Here is a 10,175-nt window from a genome sequence, read left to right on the forward strand (position 1 = left end):
ATCTCTTTCCCCCGCTCTTTATCCTGTCCTTCTCCTCAACTCAGTAACTCTTTCAATTTGAATAAGTTCATTGCTTTTCCCCATTATCTATTGTACCCTTCAGATTTCATTTTTTTCTTTCAGGTAAGCACACTGAGAAGACAATACAATGTTTGCACATGCAGGTCTGATTTATTTCACTTAAAAGTGTTCTCCTGGCTGTCTGGGGAGATAGCTCAGTGGAATAAGTTCTTGCCTGGCAAGCACAAGGTCCTCAGTTCAATCCCTGGTATCACTGAAAAAAATGTGTTCTCTAGTTGAATCCATTTACTGACAAAAGACTCAAACTTATCCTGTTTTATAGCTGAATAATACTGCATTGTGTAAAAACACCACATATTTATTCTTCAGTTGATGGGCCTCTGGGTTGTTTCCATAATTTAGCTATGACAAATTGCACTGCCATAAACATGGGTGCACATATATCGCTATAGTATGAAGTTTTCAGTTCTTCTGGAAAAAACATCCAGGAAGAGAATAGCTGGCTTGAATGCAATCTCCAATCCTAGTTTTGAAGGACTCTCCACACTGATTTCCATAGTGGTTGTACCAGTTTGCACTCCCAGCAACAGTGGAGAAGAATTCCTTTTACTCCACAGCCCCTCCAGCATTTGTTATTGGCTGACTTCTTGATGTTAGCCATTCTTTCTGGGGTGAGATGCAATTTCAGTGTTGTTTTTATTTGCATTTCTCAAATGGCCAATCATGTTGAACTTTTTTTTTTATTGTCTTAGTTACTCTTCTCTTGTTGTCGGGACAAATACCTGACACTCAAACTAAAGGAAGGAAAGATTTATTTAGCTCACAGTTACTGGAGGTTTCACAGTTTAAAGCAGCCAGAATTACATAACAAGACCTCAGAGTGTTATTTTCTTAGGAGAGAGGGTCAGTGCCTTTGTCTTCTTGAAACATCTCCTCCTGCTCAAGGCAGCCTCAATCACAGACACTACTGCCTCATGTTACAAGGTGTGGAGGAGAGACTGGGGTGCTGCTGTGTCCAGGTTGACCCTCTCCATACCTTCAAGAGAGGCTGCAGGCTTGAGGGGAGGCAGAGTGCATGTTGCCAGTTTAAAGGTTCAGGCCTCTCTGGCTGGGCTCATCAAACCTTGTCCTTGTCATCTGGCCATGCCTCTAAAAACACTTGCTGCTCTTTGAGCCTGGTCTGCCCCATGAATTACATGATGCTTTGGGGGGAAAACTAGACACAAACCATAACACATATATTTACTTGCCATTTGTATTTCTTCCTTTGAGAGGTATATATTCATCTCAGATGTCCTTTTTAAAAAATAATTTCATTGAGAAACAAATAGAAATGAGACAGTTTCAAAACCGATCAGCAGGAGAGTTTCAATAATTAATACATTGCATATTGTTATCTTATTAGTGGTTATTCATAGTACAAGATGCAGACATGATATCCTGTCCAAACACTATGAGTACAAATCTTTCTTCTCATTGAATTAAGTGAAAATAGCTGTATATCTATCCTAACTATTTTGAATATACAGATACAAAATGGTCATTCATGTGTATCCCCTTTTTTGGTTTAGTTTTGTCAGAGAAGGGTATTCCATTGTCATTTAAATATTGTAGGTGCGTGAATTTAGCAAAATATTCCAATATAGTCCAGTAGTCTATAATAGTAGTGTGTCATCCACAGGACTGGCAATGTCAGAAGTTGTTGACTTGAGCCCTTTACAGCCTAGCATACCAACATGGCTTCCCCCCTTATACCTTTTTTTTAACCTTTCTGCTGGATGGTTAAGATCAAGATAAAGCAAGACCCATATAACAAAAAATGTATTACCTTTTTTTAAACAAACAAATTTACTTGAGAGAGAGCATAGCAGTAACTGATATGACATTAGAAGCAGCACACACTTTAGGAGACCAGAATGACAGGCATTCCAAGCATGGCCCTAGTATTACACATTTCTATCCTTGGTGCAGTTGCCTAGTTCACATGTATCAGCATATATATTTAGTCAGGGTGAGAATCCTACCAATTAAGTGCTAGTTTCAAAAACCTGATGGAGATTCTCAGGATCATTGCCTTAACCATCTTGTGTATATAAAAGCATGGTTTTGCCCCTGCCATGTTTCCCAGCTTTTCTCCTTACACTCTCCTTATTGGTCAATCCTTAAGTTCTAGTTCTCCATTTAACTGTGTTATACCTGTCAATTTTTATTTCTTCTTTTAAGTTCTTACACTAGGGAAACTATACAATATTTACACATGTGGGTCTGGTTTATTTCATTTATGAGTACATCTTCAAGTGGCATCCACTTACATATGAAGGGTTTGAGTTTACCATTCTTTATAGCTGAGTAATACTCCATTGTATAAAAATACCACATCTTTTACATCCATTCCTCAGGTGATGGGCATTTTGGTTGCTTCCAAGGTTTGCCTATCAGAAATTGTGCTGCTACAAGCATAGGTGCACATATATCACTATGATATGATGTTTTCAGTTCCTCTAGGAAAATTCCTAGTAGGTGGATAGCTGGATTGAATGTGATTTCCAGTCCTAGTTTTTTTTTTCCCTGCAGAACCGGGGATTGAACTCAGACCCTTGCACTTTCCAGGCAAGTGCTTATTCTACTGAGCCATCTCCCCAGCCCCTCCAGTCCTTGTTTGTTTAAGGAGTCTCCACACTGATTTCCATAATGTTTATACCAGTCTGCATTCCCACCAGCCATGGACAAGTGTTCCTTTTTCCCCACAGCCTGTCCAACATTTCTTTTGGTTTATTTCTTTATGGTAGTCATTTTTTCTGAGTTGAGATGGTATCTCAGTGTTGTTTTAATTTGCATTTCATGGATGGCTAGTGATGTGGATCATATTTTCATATATTTATTACCTTCTAGAATTTCTTTCTCTGAGAAGTGTGTGTTCATCTTGGATGCCCATTTGTGGATTGGGTATTTAATTTTGGGCCGTAATATTTTTTAGTTCTTTATAAATTCTAGATAGAAGACCTTTATCTGAGTGCTTATTAATTAAGATTTTTTTGAAATTTGTGGGTTATTTTTTCACTCTGTTGGTCATTTCTTTTGACGTGCAGAAACTTCTCAATAGGAGGGAGTCCTAGTTGTTAATTCTTTAAGGTATTATCTGTGCAATTTGATTTTTGTTCATGAACTGTTTGTCTACCCGTATGTCTTCAAGATTTCCTCCTAATTTGTCTTCCAGGAGACATAGTGTTTCTGTTTTAATGTTTAGATCTTTAATCTGTTTTGACTTTAGTTTAGTGCATGGTGATAGACCTGGGTCAAGTTTTAATTTTTGGCATGTAGAAAGCCAGTTTTCCAGCATCATTTGTCAAAGAGGTTATCTGTCTTCCAGTAACATGTTTGGCCCCTTTGTCAAAGATAAGGTGGCTGAGTGTGTTTGTAGTTCCTTTGCATCTTCTAATGTATTCCATTGATCCTCAGGTCGAATTTTTTTTTTTTTTTTGCCAATACCATGCTGACTTTATCACAGTAGTTTTGTAGTATAATTTCAATTCAGGAATTGCAATGCCTCCTGCCTTGTTTTTGTTTTCTAGGATTGCCTTTGCTATTCTAGGTCTGTTCTGGTTCCAAATAAATTTTAGGAATGGTTTCTCTAGCTCTATGAGGTATGTTGGTGGCATTTTGATAGGGATTGAATTAAATCTGTATAGGAAATTTGGGAGTATGGCCATCCTCACAATGTTGGTTCTTTCTATCCAGGAATAGGGAATACCTTTCCATTTTCTGCAATCCTCTATGATGTCTTTTTTCAGAGTAGTATAATTTTCATTGAATAGATCTTATGTTTCCATTTTCTGAAATCCTCTATGACTTTTTTCACAGTAATGTAATTTTCATTGAATAGATCTTTTACTTCTTTAGTTAGATTAATTCCTAAGTATTTCTTTTTCTTCAGTGCCATTTTAAAAGGTATAGTTTCTCTAATTTCCTTCTCAGTGTGTTTATTATCTTTGTAGAAGAATGCTTTTTGCGTAAGAAGTTTTAAGATTGTGTTCTTTTGTTGAATTTCTGTAAGCTATACTGTGCTATAACTCGGTGTCTCTGATTTTTTTGACTGTGGCTAATTGGAGTGCTGTATGTCTCACTTATTGGTATGTCATGTTGTTTTTCTCTACAAGGGAAGTTTTGGCCGAATTCTTGTGCAAACATTTTTTATATTAATTGTGCTGTCCTTTAATATTGACTCTAATAAACCTTATGATATTTTTCTTTGCCTCATCTGGGAGTTATTGCATTGATTTGTCATGGTTGCTTATTATTTAAGAAGTACTTATTTTCATGATCACTAAGTACAAGCCTGTATTCTATATCTGAGATCCTATCCTCATATTGGCATAACATGGTGCGGGTACTTTCAATGGAATTTTTATTCTCCTGAATATCTGCTTGAATTTGCCTTATGGATTCCATTTTTTTTCCTGTACTGAGCATTGATGACTTTCATAATTTGCTTAAGTTCCTCTACTTTTTCTTTGTATCTACTCTAGACACTAAGCATGTTTTTTAATTGTGAACAGTATCTCTGGGTTTATCTGAGAAATTATTTCTGATTTGATTTTCTCTAGAGCCTCATTCAATTGCTTTGCTGTTAGTTCTGAGAGTCCAAGTAGGTAGCTTTCTGATTTTTCCACCAACTCAGTACCCCCTGGGTTTGCCTTTGGTGAGTTGATTTTCTGGAGTTACATCTTGTTTCAATGTCTTCTCATTTTCTTTTCTTCTTTTTTTCAGTTCAGTTCCTGAGGTGATATTTGTAAATTGGTTGTGGTGGGTTTCTTTATTGGCAATATTTAGAATGCTTAGGAAATGTCTATCGTCAACTCAGTTTTGGAGTACTGGGAAAAACAGCTGTTTAGAATTATTATGTCTCTTTTGGCTCTAGTGATCACAATGACAATAGTATTAAACAGAACCTAGAAAATGATAAACTGAAGTAATCATTAATTTGATACCATAACCATATTAGTTAGATTTGTGGTCATATGCCAAAATTGAAAACAAAACAGAAAATTGTGTATAGTATACCAGTCCTAAATATGTCAGTTTTGTCCTCAGGGATTAAAATTTAAAATGGGTTAGGGAGAAAATATAGAAGTGGAGGAAGAGGAAAGGATTAGAAGTAAGGATATAGGACAAAAGGGAATTATGGTAACTTTGGGAAACTGGTGCAGAAGACTGGAGGGAAAGAGAAGGAAGAGATTAAAAACAACTGAACAGGACCACAACCACAAAGAGGCTAGAAAACCTGTTCACACTTATATGAAATCTAATTCAAACAATGAAGGAGGAAAAAAAAAGGAAAACAAATGAACACAAATGAAAAACACACAGAGAGAAATAATAGAAGTCCACTTACAAGTTTGTCTCTGCTGTCACTGCTAGACAACATGTGGAGACAGAATCCTGATCCATGTTGATTTATCCCAGCAGTCTAGCAGTAGGTTTTTGGTGGGATAGTGAATAGTCTCAGCAAGCCTGCAGCTTCTATAGGCACGCAGTATGCACATGCTTTGTGGGCCTGAACCCATTGGGAGCCTCTAGGTGGAGCCAGCAGTGGCTCTGAATTCTGAGTTCAGCCAGCCCTTCTCCAAAATGGTTCCCAGACTTGTGCAACCATTACCTGCATTTGTTCATACCAGAGCATGAATAGAAGAATCCTCGTGTTGCTGAATACACAATTAATTTTGGGTTCTGTTCAGCATTCTGTTGTGGGGAAGAACACACAATTTTTGTTTGCACCCTTTTCAGATGTACACCTTACAAAAAACATATAGCCATTAAGAAAATTATATTTGAATTATTATATTTATATTCAATTGATTTTTTTATTTTGAGGGTGAGTATTAAATTTATTCTAATTATGATGAGTGAGAGGTTAGAAATTAAGTCCTCTTTTATTTATATTCCTTTAATGTTTCATTTTGGAATAATATTTTCTTTGTTCTATATCTTCTGCACCTTTTTCTGGGAATGATTTTCTTTTCCAAAATTTTATTTTGAAGGTTATTAAACATGGAAATGCTGAAAGAATGCAATAAAAGGCCAGCCAGATAGCTCAGCAGACTAAAGCGCCTGCTTAGGCAGGCACAGGGACCAGGGTTCAATCCCTAGCATGCAGTGCCAGCCCTGCCCCCAGACTGAATTACTAATTTCCATCAGTTTTTTAAAAATAGCAATTAATGTTTAAATTTCCCACTCTGACTAACTCTGTATGTTAATATTTGCAATTTGAGCAACTCTGTCAAAGACAGCAATGTGCAATACAAAAACCACTATTGAATACCTCTCAACTTGCTTTTTCTAAGTGTGTACCATTTCTAATGTCTTGTCAATTATTATTATATCATCTTTAAAATAAATTAAAACTTAATAAAGTAAAAAGATCAAGGAAAAAAATGGTTCCCAGCCAATCACTCTCTTGTCAAGGTCAACAGAGCTCTCAGCACTCACCAACAACTACTGAAACCCTTCACATCTGCTGCTTCTCTCCACTGCACTTGCTGTGTGCTTGCAAGTATGAACTGCTTCTCTCACATAATAGATCCCATACAGGGAGAAGGCACTGCTGAGTACCTCCTCCTTCTTTGTTGAAGATTTTCTCTTCACTATCTCTGTGAGCTTCAACTTCTCAGTTCTTTCCTTGGGTCCAGTGAACTCATTTTGGTCCTTTTTATCTTCCCCACATTCCTATATTCCAGTGTCTGTATGGCAACACTTGGAGGGGCTTTCTCTGCTCCTTATCATTCAGTTATCTTGCCTATTTTGTTTTTGTGAGATAGGGTCTGGCTATGTAGTTCAGTCTGGCCTTGAATTCATTTTGTACCCCAGCTGACTTTGAACTCACTGTGATCATCCTGCTTTAGCCTTCCAAGTGCTGGGATAACTATCATGCACCATCATACCCAGCCCCCAAAATGGGTTCATTGAAAAGATAGAAAATTTTGACCAATCTTTTTTTTTCAAATCTTTAGTTAGACTGCAAAAAAAGAGAGAAGATTCAATAAAATAAAAACAGTATATCACTGCCAATCTTACAGGAATTAACAAGATTATACATTAATACTATGGATAATATGATATATGTTATCAAATTAATTTATATAAAATGAACAAATGATAGATGTATATTTTTGAAACTGATGAGAGAGAATCTGAATAACCACAAAGAAAGTACAAAGATTGAAATAGTGATCAAAGAAACGTGTCACATCTAGTGGCTCCCAATTGGTGCAGTATGCACATGATTTGTGGGCCTGAATCAATGGGGAGCCACTAGGTGGAGCCAGCAGTGGCTCTGAGTTCTGAGCTCAGCCTGCCCTTCTACAATCAAAATCAAATAGTCACTGGTGAATTCTATCATTTCATTTCAAGAAGTATTAACACCAACAAATTCTACAAAAGTAGTAGATTTGCTGCTTAGACTAGACAATGATGCCTAGATGTAGATTAGACATTGCAAGAAAGGAAGGCCATAAAACAACCTTCCATATGAATATAGATGTAAAAATCCTCAACAAAATGCTAACAAATTGAATATAGTAGTACATATACCATATTGTGCACTACAATTAAAGGGAATTTATAGTTTAACATTTGAAAATTAATACAATAAAGGACAAAACAATATAATTTCAATAGGTAAAGAAAACATGTGAGAACATTCAAAATGCATAGTGAAGACTCAACAAATTAGGTATAGAAGGAAGATACTCCCACATAATGAAGGCGATATATGAATAATTTACAACCTTTGGACTTTCTATGTATTATGTCGTGTCATCAGTGAATGGAGATAATTTTATTTTTCACTTTCTTTTTCATATTTCTTCATTTTTCAATTGAATGCTTTTTATTACTTTTTGTTTGCCCAATTTCCCAGAATAGAGCCACCAGTAGTATGTTGAACACAAGTGTAAAAAGAGGGCACCCTGGCTTTTTTCTTTTCTTCAAGGTAAAACATTTAGTTTTTAAATAATAAATATAATGTTGATTGTTGGATTTTCATAGATGACTTTCATCAACTTGAGGAAGTTTCCTTTTGTTTATAGATTGTGGAATATTTTATCAAGAATGAGTATTACATTTTGTTAGATGCTTTCTCTTCCTAAAATTTTAATTGATACATAATAGTTATACATTTTGTAGGAAACAACATGAAAATTTGATACCTTATATAATGTGTAGTGATCAAATCATGGTAATTGGTATTTCTTTTTTCTTTTTTTAGGTAAGGGTCTACAGAGTGTTCAGTGATTGCACTACTAGATCGGACTCATAGTGATGCACCTGTTTGCAGACTCCCAAGAGCTGGGATTACAGGCGAGCACCACCACACTCAGTCTCAATTGCCATCTCAGTGCACCCTGGGGGCGGGGCCGGCACAGCAGGCCTGAGGCTTGAACCCGGGCCACTGAGCCTGTTTGTAGGTGCTTTAATCAGCTGAGCTATTTGGCCAGCCCAGTAATTGCCATTTCAATTTCCTCAAACAATTATCAGTTGTTTATGTTCGGCAGATTCAAACTCTTTTCTTCTAGTTATTTTGAGACATATGATAAATTTATAGAATAAATTATAGTCACTCTACTCTGCTATTGAAAACTAGAGTTTATTCCTCCTATCTAAGTATAATTTGAAACATGTATTCTAATCTTTATCACTTCCAAACTCTTTATTTCCTAGCCTGTGCTTTGCTATTTTACTCTGTACTTCTTTGTAATCAACTTTTTGAGCTTTGACATATGAGTGAAAGTATTTGATATTTGTCTTTCTGTGCCTGGCTTATTTTGTATAACACAGTACCCCACAATTTCAACCATATTGCTACAGTTATAACTAGTACATAAATTCAGTGAATGTGCTATAGGACACAAAATCAATATATTAAAAATTAGCATTTGTGCACTAATTATTGAAATACCTGAAGAACTCAAGGGAATAACTCTATTTACAACAGCTACAAAAATGAAAATAAAATATCGATGAATAAATTTAAGGAGGTGCAATATACTTATATAAAACACTATAAAACATTGATGAAAGAAATTGAAAACACAAACAAGTGGAAAAATATTCCATGGTTGTACATCAGAAGTGCTAAAATGTCCATACTTCTTTTTTCCCCATAGTTTTATTGAGAAACAAATAGCAAAGAGATGGTTTCAAATCCAATTGGTAGGACAGTTTCAATAATTAACACATTGCATACATTCTTCCTAGTGGTTAATTGCTGTACAAGATGTGGACATGATATCCTAACACCATTAGAACAAATCCCTCTATTCATTAAGAGAATGTAACTATATATCTATCCTAACCACTTTGAATACACAGATACAAAATGGACATTCATCTGTATCCCCTTTTTTGGTTAAGTTCCATTATTTGAATATTATAGGTGTGTAAACTTCTTAAAGCAATATATAGATTTCAGTAAATCCCTATCAAAATCTCTATGGCATTTTTTTTACAGAAGTAGAAGAAAATTCTAAAATGTAGAACCACAAAGACCTCTAATAGTAAAAGTAATTGTGAGGGTAGAAGGCATCACAGTTACTGTTTTAAAATTTTATTACAAGGTTATAGGAATCAAAACAGTATAGTACTGGCATAAAAACAGAAGCACAGAGCAGTAGAACAGAATCAAGAGCCAGAAATAAATTCAAATAATTAATTTTTAGTAAAGTTACTAAAAAGACATAATGTGGAAAGGATAGTGTTTTCAATAAACAGTACTGAGAAAATGAGATTTCCAGTGCAAAGCAGTGAACTGAAAATGGATAAAGGACCTGAATGTAAGACTTGAACCCATAAAACTGGAAGAAAAAATAGAGAAAAGTCTCCTGGACTTTGGTCTTGGCAGTGATTTCTTGGGTATCATACCAAAAGCTCAGGCTACAAAAGCAAAAATAAATAAATGGGGTCATATCACTTTAAAAGCTTCTGCACAGCAAACAAAACAGTGAATAAAATTAAAAGGTAAACTACAGTTTAGGAAAATATATTTTCAAACTGCATATCAGGTGGGGGGCTAATATCTAAACTTTATAAAGAATGCATATAATTCTATAGCAAGGAAAATATATAACCTGATTTTGAAAATGCATAAAGGGATTTAATAA

The sequence above is a fragment of the Octodon degus genome, unplaced genomic scaffold (assembly GCF_000260255.1).
Source record: "Octodon degus isolate 3935 unplaced genomic scaffold, OctDeg1.0 scaffold00314, whole genome shotgun sequence".
Taxonomy (NCBI): Eukaryota; Metazoa; Chordata; class Mammalia; order Rodentia; family Octodontidae; genus Octodon; species Octodon degus.